Here is a 14,042-nt window from a genome sequence, read left to right as displayed (position 1 = left end):
GTATAGGTTCCTAGCAAATTCAAAATGTTTAGTGCAAAAACTATAAATGTTAAATATGTAGATCACTTTTTTTTTATCAAAATAAATGTAAATGTAACAATATAGCTGCATTTAGCGATTACCTGGTTTCATGCGCTTTAAGGCCATTTAAGCACATATCAAAAAAGACATTATTTAGCAAGCTTGTAACCACCTAAATCAATGATTTAAAAAAACTACTTCTGTCAAATCCACGTAATTTACCATAGAAATATGATGATTTTTAATGTTTATGACTGTTATAGTGCCAGCTGTGGCTCCTCTTAAAACTTTGCATGCTTGTTTAGAATCACCTGTCACATGTGCTCAGCAGGTTTTGTGAAGTTTTGAGTTTTCCTTTAGGCTTTATAGGATTTGGGGTAAATTTGGAGAGGCCCTTCTTATCTAAACGACCCCGTTATAGCTTCCCAAAGGGTAAATTTTAACATTTTTTGATAATTATTGGCCTAGAGAGTCCTGAGAATTGTACTGCAGCGTTTTTTTTTTTTTTTTTTTTTCTCAGATTAAGCGAAAACCTAGGACTAGTTTGCAAAAGTACATTTATATCTTCTCAATCATTTAACAAATGGTTTGATTGACAGCAGTGGTTCTACAGGCAAAGTTGTCCGGAATGAGGAGTTCTATCGTTTAATTGATCGGCCAGTGATGGCCATATTTTTTGAGATATGCAAATGTCCTCATAGACACTTATGGCACTTTGGACTAAGACCGTGCACACCGATTGTCATGCTGATAAGACAAATGGTTGCGCACTTCTAGCAATTTTTATGTTTTTTTTTTTTTCCTCTTATAGCACCACCAAGTGGCCAAGCACCACAATGTTTGTTCCTGTGATCTCAGATTGAGCTCTTGCATAAGTGTTCTGAGTTTGGCAGAGATACATCATTCCGTTCAGGAGTTACAGGCATAACGTTTTGGCATCCCTTTGCGACAGTCGAAAGTTTTTTAGTTATTGGTATTCACTCTGCAGAGACTCTCTCTGCACTGGTTCGGTTCCGATTGGGTGAAAAACCTAGGAGTAGTTCTCAAAAATATGTTTTTCAAAAAATCAAAAAAAAAAAAAATAAAAATACATTGACCATTCTAACAATTACAATAGGGTTTCAGCGCTACACACTTGAACACGTAAATATGAAAAAAGAGTGAACAAATGTAATTCACTGTGAAATTGGGACAAATAATGCAGGTGTTTTACAAGTTTCAGGCTAAAAACACAAGTCTGTCAACAGTTTCTAGTTCAGGAGATGCTCTGACACATGACACTAAGTTCCCACTGGCACTAAAAATTCATTCAGATTGGGAACTAGTTGCTGGAACAAATAAGTGCTTTTTGGCTAGTTTGCAGAGGGAGTGAAATTACCTACTGGTGCTGTCTTTGGCATAACAATATTAATTTTCAACAATATTCAGTATTTAGGATATTCTATAAATTTGTATAGCTTATTCAAGTATCGCTATAATATTTCATAATATAATAGTTGATATATTGCAGACATTCACAAGCAGCTAAAATGTATTTATTTTATTAGCAAAAGTGTTACAACAATATGACGTGACCCCTTTCATGTAAAATGAAATAGTTTTTATTAGGATACTGATATGACTGGAGTGTACATAATTTTTATATAATAACTAGTGCTGTCAATCAATAAAAAAAAAAATAATAATCACTTTTTTTCTGAAATTAACTGTGATTAATTGCGATTAATCACATCTAATATTAAAGTTTTTAAATATACTTTTATACTGCAATAATTTCACATTCAATATTCAAATTAATGTAGAAACAACATAAAAGCAGTATTTGTTAAATATATACATATATATTTAACATTATATATATATATATATATATATATATATATATATATATATATATATATATATATAAATATATATATATATATATGTATACACACACTACCGTTCAAAAGTTTGGGGTCAGTAAGACTTGTAATAGTCTTTAAAGTAGTCTCTTATGCTCATCAAGGCTGCATTTATTTGATTAAAAAAAAAAAAAAAAAAAAAAAAACAGTAATATTGCAAAATGTTTTTACAATATAAAATAATGTTTTTTTTATTTTAACATACTTTAAAATATAATTTATTCCTGTGATGAAAAGCTGAATTTTTATCAGCTGTTACTCCAGTCTTAAGTGTCACATGATCCTTCAGAAATCATTCTAATATGCGGATTTATTATTAAAATGATCAATGTTGGATAATATCAACAGCTGCCAAATATTTTTTGGAACCTGTAATTTTTTTTTTTTCAGGATTCTTTTATGAATAACAAGTTTAAAAAGTACAGTGTTTATTCAAAATATAAATATTTTATAACAATGTAAATTATTTATTATTAACTTTTAATAAACTTTTAATTATTAACTTAATACATCCTTGGTGAATAAAAGTATTAATTTCTTAAAAAAAAAAAAAAAAGAAACAATAAAAATGTACTGACCCCAAAATTTTGAACGGTAGTGTATATATATATATATATATATATATATATATACATATATATATATATATATATACATATAACATATATAACATTTATTAGACTTAATAAAATCTTCTAACTTAAGTGAACGTAAAACAATCTTCACCTAAACCTATTACTTACCTGTGCCCTTCAGCAAGTAGGAAATATACAGAAATTGAATACATTTTTTAAAAACTATATGCTAAATTACAAATAGAAGAATCCTTAAAGCTACAAAATATATATAGTAATTTCCTTTTTTTTTCTTTTGTTCTTTTATTTGTAGTTGTCACAGCAGCTAGGTTATTAGGTTATGTGGCAGCTATTACATTAAGAACTTCCCCTACTGAAAGTGAAGCGGATCTGACCCGCATGCTTGTAGTTTCATATCGCACTTGAATACGAAATGATACAGTTTGCAGTGCGCGCCAACGCATTGTGTGTGCAACTGAAGCATGAGTGCTACGAGCACAGTATAACAGCTGACAGGAGAGGTAAATTCGTTTTTACCGACATATGGCCTGACAACATCTCATCCAGCCTGATCTCACTGCAATTCGTACGTATTTTACAAGGTGGCTAATACGTACAAATTCATACGACCTCACTCATATGAATTCATACGTTTTTTGCTAAATCCAAAGTATTTTATGAGTTTCGAATTCGTATGAATAATTGTTGTTCTACTAAAGCTCCCTTGTCACTTTCCCGCGCTTGTCTGACTAGCGCCTGGCTCTAAAGCAAAGTTGGAGAGTGCATCTGAAAAGTCTCCCAACTGATGTGGTCATAAAGACATTCTGCGACTAAATAAACACACTTCTTGTTAAGAAAAAAAGAGACAGAAGCAGCAGAGTTGTGAGTGGGGTGGCCAACCGTGGCCCCACTCTTGCGTTAACTGCGTTACATATTTTTAATGTCGTTAAACTGGAAAAAATAATCACCTGTGTTAACACGCTCATTTTGACACCAGTATAATTGACATTAAAGAGCACATCATTTTAAACAAGTACAATCAGCTATCTTATGCATAAAACTTATTTTAGGTGTACGCCCCTTTGAGAATTGCTTAACTGAAGCTAACAAAAGCTCCATACAGGAGTGAAGGAAACAGGTCAGACCCACAGATGGAACCCAAAAGATGGTAGAGAAGCATCAGGAGCCTGCATCAGGGTAGCAGCTGGGTATGAGAGGACAGTATAGTAGGTAGAGAGGGGGCGAGGAGAGAGGAGAGGGTGGAAAATGGGGAGAATTCAAGAGAGGAGTTTTAAAAGCAGAGCGGACGCAAAACCTGTTTAAGAAAACCCCACTGGAACCACAATCTGCCTCCCCACCCGACCATGTGTGTGTGTGATTTACCAACAAAGAGAAGCGTACCAGCACGGCCGGTCCCAGATATACACCCACTCACACACATTTATACACAACTTCACAGGACTTTCCCAACACTCATGGATGTGTAATTGTATAACTCATAAAAACAGGGATCGCCGATGGCCAAACATGCACATATACTCCTACGACACAAATATTGTTAGGAATATAATCACAAACAACTTCACAGCAGAAAACACTCACACATAGTTCACAGACTGAACCACGTATGTCACATTTATGGACTATTTTCATGTTGTCCTTATTATCTTTCTGGGTCTTGAACATGTCAGTTGTGTTGAAGTCTATGCAGGGTCAGAAAGCTCATCAAAAATAGCTTAATTTGTGTTCCGACAATGAAAGGTCTTACAGGTTTGGAACGACATTTGGGTGAACAATTAATGACAGAACTGTCAATTTTGGGTGAACTATCCCTTTAATATTAAGGGGTGTTTTTTTTTTTTTTAGGAGTTTAGCTGTATACGGTCGCTGGGCATCAGTGCAACTTGCCACATTAATATCGACATTATTTTGTGTACAAAATCCACTGACAAAGCAGCGATATACCCCAAAGCAAACACATTCACATGGATTCATACTGTATATATTCATAATTCAAGCTGTGTATTATTTGCGATAATCTCTGACTGTCCTTGGGGATTACAGATGAGTGAAGCACTAATACACAATAATCCTCCCCCTCAAAACACACAGTCTCTATATGACATCACTGTCTGCTTTGTGACCTCACAGGGTCATTCCCCTTCAAAGATCTTTGATGCTAAAGGCCTTTTATGTCCATTTTTCCAGTTGTATTTTTTATGATGTAGTATCATCAAACCCACTCTTCATATTTTACGTCCTACATCTTTCTCAGCTTCCTCCCCCTCTTGCTCTCTGGTCTCGGATTGGGACATATCTTTCCTAGTCTCGTCCAGCCTCAATAACATACAACAAAACACAAGGGTCTGCTGATAAAAACACAAAAACAGAGAGATAGCAAAGATTTATGAGTTCATCCGCCCCCCTTCGCCCTGGGCTTAATCATTTCTTTTGTTCCCCTGAATTCAAGTTTTCAAGAATCTTGTAGCTTCACACAAATATAGGACTTTCATAGCTTTTCATAACATATATATATTATATCTTTATTGCATTTGTACAAATAATTGATTATGTGGTATAAACATGGATAACCTGTTTTGTTCTGTTATTTTGAAAGGAAATACTTCTAATTTGTCTATGCATACTATGTAGTGAAATTTGATGTATTTAGTTATAGTAGTTAGTTTAAATGCCTTAGTTTAATATCAATTATATATTCCTATATTTTCCTAAAGTTTCAAGGGATAGTTTACCCAAAAATAAAAATTCTGTCATTAAAGGTGTCATATGATGCGATTTTATGATGCGATTTAAAACAGGTCATTCAAACTCACCCCCACAAATCTACATCACTGTGTGGGAAGATTTGCATAACACCACCCAAATATATATGCAACAACAGAGCCGTAACTTTTATTCTCGCTGTAGTATTGTTCCAGCTACCACCATGTTGTGGAGACGCTGTGTTGTTTCGTGCAAAAGCAAAACTACTTAGTTTGGCCTTTCAAATGAGTACACAGCTAGAAATCAGTGGTTAATTTATATTTACAACACTGTTGAAGAACAGTACAACGCAAATATCCAAGTGTGTGCAGCGCATTTTACGGAGGACTGTTTTCTGAACCTGGGAGAGTAGCCTACAATGCCAACTGTGCACACTATAAAGTGGGGCAATTCCAACTTTGCATGGACAGTCTGGCACATCTGACTCACAGCCTGTAAGTACGTTTTCATATTTAAAGCATTTACACATGCTTGAGGTATTCGACTCTGCATAGACAGCAATGCAACTACCACGTTCAAGACCCAGAAAGGTAGTAAGGACATCATTAAAATAGTCCATGTGACATCAGTGGTCTTTATTCAACAATTTCTTCTTCTTCACAAGAATACCACAATGAAACTGAACATGGACTAACCCTTTAATACTGTTTCCATATAAATTTCACCAAATGGCTGTTGTGAGTTTGTCTACATGATTACAAATAATTTTGGAAGATAGAGTTTTGAGGGAACCAAAAAAAAAAAAAAAAAAAAAAAAAAATCTGTTGTGCGGTGATAAACCAAACAACTACACTCTTAAAAATAAGGCGCTTTAAAAGGTTCTTCTCAGTGATGCCATAGAAGAACCATTTTTGGTTCCACAAAAAAAAAAACATTCAGTCAAAGGTTCTTTAAAGAACCATCTCTTTCTTACCTTTTTATAATCTGAAGAACTTTCTTTCACCACAAAGAACCTTTTGTGAAACAGAAAGGTTCTTCATATGTTAAAGGTTCTTTATGGAACTGTTTAGACACAAAAGGTTCTTCTATGGCATCGTGAAGCACCTTTATTTTTAAGAGTGTATGAGAAAGATGGGTGTGCTTAGCAATATAATTTAATTCGATTTAGCCCTTAAAAAAATGAATATTAATTTTGAATATTTGTAAAATCATATACTCAGGTCAAATGAGGACTCACCTCATATCAAAAGCCTACACTCTAAAAATGCTGGGTTATTGTATTAACCCAAATGCTGGGTTCAACGTGTTGGATCATTTTATTGGGTTATTTTAATATTTTTTCTGACCCAGGTGCTGGGTAGTTTTTCTGTAACTACATTGCTGTGTCATTTTTAATGCTGGGTTATTTTTTTTTCTAACCAACTGTTGGGTTGAGACCAACTGTTGGGTCTCTGACGAAACAACCCAGCTGCAAAAAAAGTAAAAAAAAGGCTTTTTAAGTCGTCTACAGGAGAAAGCAGTTTTTAGCGCCACCAATTTGCACTACTTTAGCGAAATAAAGGTTTGTATACATTTTATTCCATTTATAAAGTCTTTACTGTGCTGTAAATGGTATTATTTTACGCAACACAAGGATGAGATGTCAGTACACTGCGTCAGCAGCAGTTGTTTTGCAGGATGGAAACACTTTTTGCCTTGCTTAAAATGAATTTTATTTGTTATTGTACTGAGTTTAATCTTAAAATATGTTCTCTAATGTCAGTCCTGTTTGTTTATGGGCAGTTTTTGGAGTCATGGCATCTTTCAGCTATGAGTGAAACGCAAGGCTGCTGTTTGAAGTTCACAGTTACTCCGGTGAACAGCAGCCCTTCATAGGCTCAGATTTCGGTGACACACCAGCTTGAGAATTTAGTGCTATTTTGCTAAAAAGCGATTACACAGTAAAATTAGAATTCTACTTTTAAATGTTACATTTTTTTAGTCTAAAAAGCTAGTTTAAATGTGTGTAATAGTGCAAGCTTTGTTGTATTTACCCAAATAAACTCAATTTGTCTTGTCTTTTTGCTTAATAATAAATGTTCATTTTTTGATTATTGTTGTTGCCTCTAGTAATTCTGTGTGTGTTTTTATAAGTTCCATTCCATGGTAAACCAGCAATCTAATAATTTATTTAAAAATAGCTGACTTAAATAAAATAACCCAGCAAAAAACATTTAACCCAACCAGCTGGGTCAAAATAACCCAGCATGTGTTCTGTCCAATATTTACCCAGCACTGGGTTGCCAAATAACCCAGCATTTTTTACAGTGAAGTGTTGAAATCAAATGATTGGGAAAAAAAAAAAAAAAAAACATGCAACCCCTATGTTGACATTCTCATTCGTGAGGGAAAAAAAATCATGGCTGACTATTCATTTTTCAACAACGGCTCCCCAAAAAGTTTTCATTTTGCATGATGTTGCATTGATGCTGCAAGATGTCAGTTCAAATCTAAGATAAAACGACTTCTTTATTGACTTGTATTAATTATATAACATACTTGTATACTATTAATCCATAGCTTAATGAGAATTTGTTCATAAGCTCATCAAGATCACATCATATTTAATGCAGATTTCTTGCAAACTCCAAACCAATCCTGAATTATATTCTTTACACTTAATGTAATTCTGTATGGCAGCACTGGAAGTAGGGAATACAGCTAGGTGGTTCTTATGCTGGATTGCTGCTTTGTTTACTTTAATTGGCCAGCTAGCAAGATAACATGAGCCAACATAATCAAATTACCACAGAGCACAACAAAAACAGAGTCAGAGAAAAGAAAAAAATTAAGATTCATATCATAAGCTAACAGTTTCAGCCACAAATAATGAATAGAATGAGAGCAGAAGTCAAGAAATTTCAGAAAAACTGCATTATCAATCAATCAATAGGGAGCAAATTAAATAATAATAATAATAATAAAAATTTCACTTAAATTTAAGTAGATTTCTACATGTTCACTGCAGAAGCCATATACAAGTTTCCCAATCCGCTCTGCGCTGCAAAATCCTGCATATAAATTACAGAAACATCTGCAGAGTGGACTGCAAAAATATGCCTGCTATAAACACACACACAAACACACAAACTTGTAAATTGTTCATGGCCAAATACCCATGATGCAGTAGAGTATCAAAGTCGCCGCACACGCTCGGCACTGACCGGAACCGCGTATATTCACTCTCTGAGGCGGCAGCCCCATACCGGTTATCAGGGGCCCAGCACTGCTCACATTGCCTCAACAGCACTAGGGGAAGTTAGGCACTGCAGAGGATTGTGGGGGATCAACATTTGTCCGCCGTCTCTCGCTGTCACTCATCATTACAGCTACCACCATCAATGTAATGTGTGTGTGCGTGTGTGTCCAATGTGTAAGCGAGCCAAAGAAGGAATCGCTCGCTGAATGTGTGGTCTTGGTGCAATTGGCTTTACTGTATCCCTTACACACACAGATACAGGCAAACATACACTTTTTGCCCCATCTCTACAGGCTATTTGCGGAAGCTAAGTAGCATTTTGCGCTGGATGCTAGCGTCGTAGACGGTGAGTGGGCGGGACTAAAGCCCGGAGGCATTACAGTCTTTTATGTCTATGAGAAATCAGACGTAGGCTGAAGAAATGGGGGGGTTACAAACGTGCAAAATGGCCTCCAACCACTCTGTCGCAAAACAAAACTGTCTTTTCTGGACCACCAACGAGACCAACACCCCGCGTGATTTTCTTTGCACTTCCCTTTAATTGGTGTTAACCAGATTAGCGGCGTCAAAGGCTACAAACGTTGACGTCGAAACAACTCGGGCCCTGTGGCAAAATCTCCAATGCAAAGCAAGAATGGCTGTTTCAAAAATGCTAAACACAAATAAACAAATGGCTGAATAAAAGCTAAAACGTGCGCTAATGCTTTCATAATCAAGCAGATACAAAAACCAAGGCGTTTTGAGAACAATTCCATTTGCTCGAGCTTTATTATGACCAACAACAAAGACCCTGGAATTGATATGTTCTAAATAACATCTCTATAGCATCTTCCAAGCCCATTCAACAGAAAAAAAACATCCCAGCATTCTCCTCAAAAGTATCCTATTCAAGCAAGCACTGTGAAGTTCATGTTGACAGATGATCTCTGTGGAAATTGAGACAATAATTACACAGATTTATACGATTTTCCGCCTTGTGGGTTTGGAAAAAGTTAAATGAACAAACGGAAGTGATAGTCGGACTGTGTGGGATATGAAAGTGAGACGGGGTGGGTGTGATTACGTATCTCTCTGGGTAAAGTGGCCTCCAAATCATGATGCTGCGGTCAGCTACAAGCCTAAATGCCAAATATTCAGACAATCAGTCACTACTTTTTCCATGGACTGTATATACCGAACAATTCACTTTGATATTTGCCCATTTGAGACTAAAAACACCAATTTTATTTCCATGATGTGATGCATTTCAGTGTTAAACTGAATGTTAAAAAAAGGACGTGGGATTTCGTTGATATTAATTTGATATGCTTTGGAAGATATATTTTATCTGTATGTGTTCTCTGGACATCATATCCACAACTTTGCATTAATGTGATGCTACCAGTAGAAACACAGAAACTATTTTATTAATTACATGTAGGCGTATGCAAAAAAGCTGTAGATGGATAAAACAAGATGGGGAAGTGCATCAAAACGAAACGAAAAGTATATTTTTAGATTTGATTCTGTTCCATTCATATAGCAAGTACAGTATTTGTTATATAGTTCAGAATATTAATATTTTGTCATCTAAAATATATTAAATTTAAATGTTAATTACAGTTTTAACCCTGTGGGGTCTGAGGGGGTTTTGGGGCCCTGGAGAAGTTTTGACCTGCCTTGACATTTGTGTTTTTTTAGTATCCTAAAAACATAATGGCTACAGTCTGATTACGTTGTAATCAGCACAAACTGGGCTACAATAATATGTAAGCAACATGAATGTACCAGGTTTGAATATTCAAAAGATTTGCTTAAATACAACAACACAAACACAAAAATGACTTCTTAATGGCACAGCAGTCTTTGCTTTTTCCTTGTAGGTGTTCTTATTGGAACACTTAGAAGGTTTAAAACATTAATATTAGCATTTCAAAAAAATGGAAAATGTGTATAATATAGTATCTTAAAATCACTCTTGGGCATGTGTGCGTATGCACATTCAGTTTGAAATTTGTGCAAAATTTTCATTTATAGGTTCATATTATAGATATACTGTGCATCTCACGCCTTGTTTACACTTGGTATTAAGATGCGTTTTGGTCGATTGGATCAAAAGTGGACAATGGAGACACATACACGTTTACACCTGGCATTTTAATTTGTCTCTTCCGTCCACTCTCGACTAGTTCTGACCAGATTACCCCTGTGGCAGGGTTGCAAGGTTTTTACAACAAAACCCACCCAATTGCTTCTCAAAACTAGCCCAAAACCAGCCCAATCGCGTTTTGAGGGGGGTCCACTCATTAAAAAGGGTTTTTTTTTTTTTTTTTTGTCGGGGTTCCCCTGGTAAATTTGCATTCCAGGGGCTAAATATGACATTACTGGGGTCACTTAAACCCGCAGACATGAAAAACAACCCCGCGGCAACAGTGTTAAAGTAGACCAATTCCACAGGAAAACCCAGCCGCCTTGGCAACACTGCCTCATGGTGCTGATTACGTCAAGAGGAAAGTGAATGGGTGGATTCCTATGTTGGCGTCAAAACACGTGCGGGAGGGCTATAGTTATTGCACCAATATTAATAATAAGCTCAGACAAATTTCACACATTCGCAAAATTAGACAAAAGAGAAAAATGCGAAGATTAGCCGCTTTCGTTTCAGCAGCGGTAGCCTTAAGATCCCGCTGAACACTGTGGATTCGCACTAGAAGTCAGGAGTGGTGGTTGTGGTCGGTACGTTTGATGATCATCAGTGGCTCGAACATTTTTGACCTTCGACCACCTCTAGATGTGGTTGAAAGTGGACAAGCTCAAAATGTTTTATACCTGTACTTAGCATTGTCACAAATGCATGTTTATACCAGGGCCTACGTAACAGGGCCTCAGACTCACCAATGCATCATAATTGTAGATATGTCACCAAAAATATTGCTTTATTTTTTGGACTTTTTAGATAATCAGTCTAACACAGTGGTTCTCACTGGGGAGGCATAACAAAGTTTCAGGATGACTTTTTAATTTTTATTAAAACCATCATTTACAGAAATTAATAAAATCATAAAACACCATGGGAATTTTTATAATGAATATACAATTTCCTTGTTATGCCTCTAAAATATCTCAAATATTTTCTTCAAAATATTTTATCGGTAGTTTATAATAAAATGCTTTATTAGGAATTGATTCGATGGTGAAAAGATGGATATATGGAAGTATGGATATGGAAATATTTATACATAATGAAGGCAGACTGGAATCAGGGTTGCCAGGTTTTTACAAAAAAAAAAAACACCCAATTGCTACTCAAAACTAGCCCAATTGCATTTCAGAGGGTATCCCCGTTAAAAATCGCATTCTAGGGGACAAAATACACGTTTTTTTGTGTGGGGGTTCCCGTGGTAAATCCGCATTTCAGGGGCTAAATATGACATTACTGGGGTCGCTTCAATCCACAGTCATCAAAAACTATCCACGGCAACAGTGTGAAAGTATGCCAATTCTACTGGAAAACTGCAGACTTGGTAACACTGGCTGGAATGCGAACTTACATTATCATGAGAACATCCTAACGTATTATTTTATTGGTGCTACATTTATTCCATTCTGTCATTAATTACTCACCCTCATGTTGTTATATCCAAACCTGTAAGACCTTTATTCATCTTCAGAACACAAATTAAGATATTTTCGATGAAATCTGAGAACTTTCTGACCCTGCATAGACAGCAATGGAACTACCATGTTCAAGGCCCAGAAAGGTAGTAATCGTTAAAATAGTCCATGTAACACCAGTGGTTCAACCATAATTTTATAAAGTTACGAGAATACTTCTTGTGCGCAAAGAAAACAAAAATAATGACTTTAATTCAATAATTTCTCCTCTTCCGTGTCAATCTTCGACGTGCGTTCACAGGACTATCATGCATTATGCAACTCTTGTGAACGTGCATCGATTGACATGGATTTTAACAATGTCCTTACTACCTTTCTGGGCCTTGAATGTGGTAGTTGTGTTGCTGTCTATGCAGGGTCAGAAAGCACTCAGATTTAATCAAAAATATCTTAATTTGTGTTCCAAAGATGAACGAAGGTCTTACAGGTTTGGAACGACATGAGGGTGAGTAATTAATGACAGAATTTTCACTTTTTGGGTGAACTGTCCTTTTAACTAACCCTTTGGATAATGTTATCCAATAGCCTGCATGGCCTTGATGATGTCATACAACAAGGAAATTTGTTTAGAGGTGAAATTATTAGAGTTATTAGAGCATGATGAAAGATTATTGAGAAAAACTAATTTTCCAGGAATGTTTAATAAGAAAATAGAGTCAATTTGATTTCTTGTTGACCTCCAGTAGCCTCCATTCGATCCCAATACTGATGGGAAGACTAATGGATCTAGAATCCGCAGGACTCCGGAGAAAAGGATGTTTGATATCATTTGTTTAAGAAAGAAACAGGTTTATATGGTATCACAGGGAAAACCTCTATTCCATACAGCCATGGGTCAAAGTCAAACCGAAAGGGGAGTGTCTCTATGGACCAGACAAAGTCTGCCAAAATAAACCCTCACAAAATGCAGGAAACGAGCCCCCTGTTCCACAGGAAATCAAGTCGCCTGTCAAGCAGTCGCCCCTGACATCCCCATGCCCCGTCTCCCAGGTTACTGCGTATTGTTTACTCACTGTGAAAGGGTCAAAGGTCATCCAGACCAAATCTATTTCCTCTTTCGTTTCATTCTCTCATCCCCCCCGAGCCAGGGAGGAACAAAAAGCGAGAGAAAGGGGGGTACAGAATTAAAAAAAATAGATATATATAGAAAGAGAGAGAGAACGATCAGACGGGCGAGATAAGAACTGCGGGTAGGAGGAGGAAGAGCGAGGAAGACGAAGGAGAAGCGGAGGGGGCGGCTTCAGGGGTGTGTATTCAACTCCAGGCTTCCTCCTCTTATGCTAATGCAGCCAATTTCCCCTTTTATTTCATTTCTCGAGCTGAAATCTGCGATCTTTGATAAGGTTGCCACGGAGACCGCCTCTCGGGCGGGCGGATGCGGGCAGGCATGTGATGGAGATGTGCATGTGTGTGAGTGTGTGTGTGCAGGAGCAGTAGGGATGAATAATTTAAAACGGCAGCAGCCCAGAGAGATAAGAAGCCCAGACACACACACTCTCGCTCGCTCACTCACAAGCTCTCTCACACACACTCGCACAAAGCTCTCTCGGAGCTCGGCGGACAAAGACAGGTGACCCCACAAGGTCGGTTGGGGGTGTGTGAGGTGGGTTGATGATAGAGGGATGAAAGATGGAGGAAGAGAAGACACAGGGAGGACAACTCTCTCTGGAGAGGGACGGACGGGGGGTTCAAGTATTGATTTGAGACTTTGGAGTCACAGGGCCCGTTGAGTCTGTTTCCATTTCGACGATTCCTTTCCAACAATCTGCTGCTGATACATTCTCATTTGCTGCTCACTTGTGGAATGAGTCCTAATATAACTTAAAGGGATAGCTCACCCAAAAATTTAAATTCTATGATTACTTACTCACCCTCATGTTGTTCCAAACCCGTAAGGTCATCGATATAATAGTCCATGTGACATCA

The sequence above is a fragment of the Labeo rohita genome, chromosome 4 (genome assembly GCF_022985175.1).
Source record: "Labeo rohita strain BAU-BD-2019 chromosome 4, IGBB_LRoh.1.0, whole genome shotgun sequence".
In the NCBI taxonomy this organism is placed as follows: domain Eukaryota; kingdom Metazoa; phylum Chordata; class Actinopteri; order Cypriniformes; family Cyprinidae; genus Labeo; species Labeo rohita.
This window is presented reverse-complemented; position numbering follows the sequence as displayed.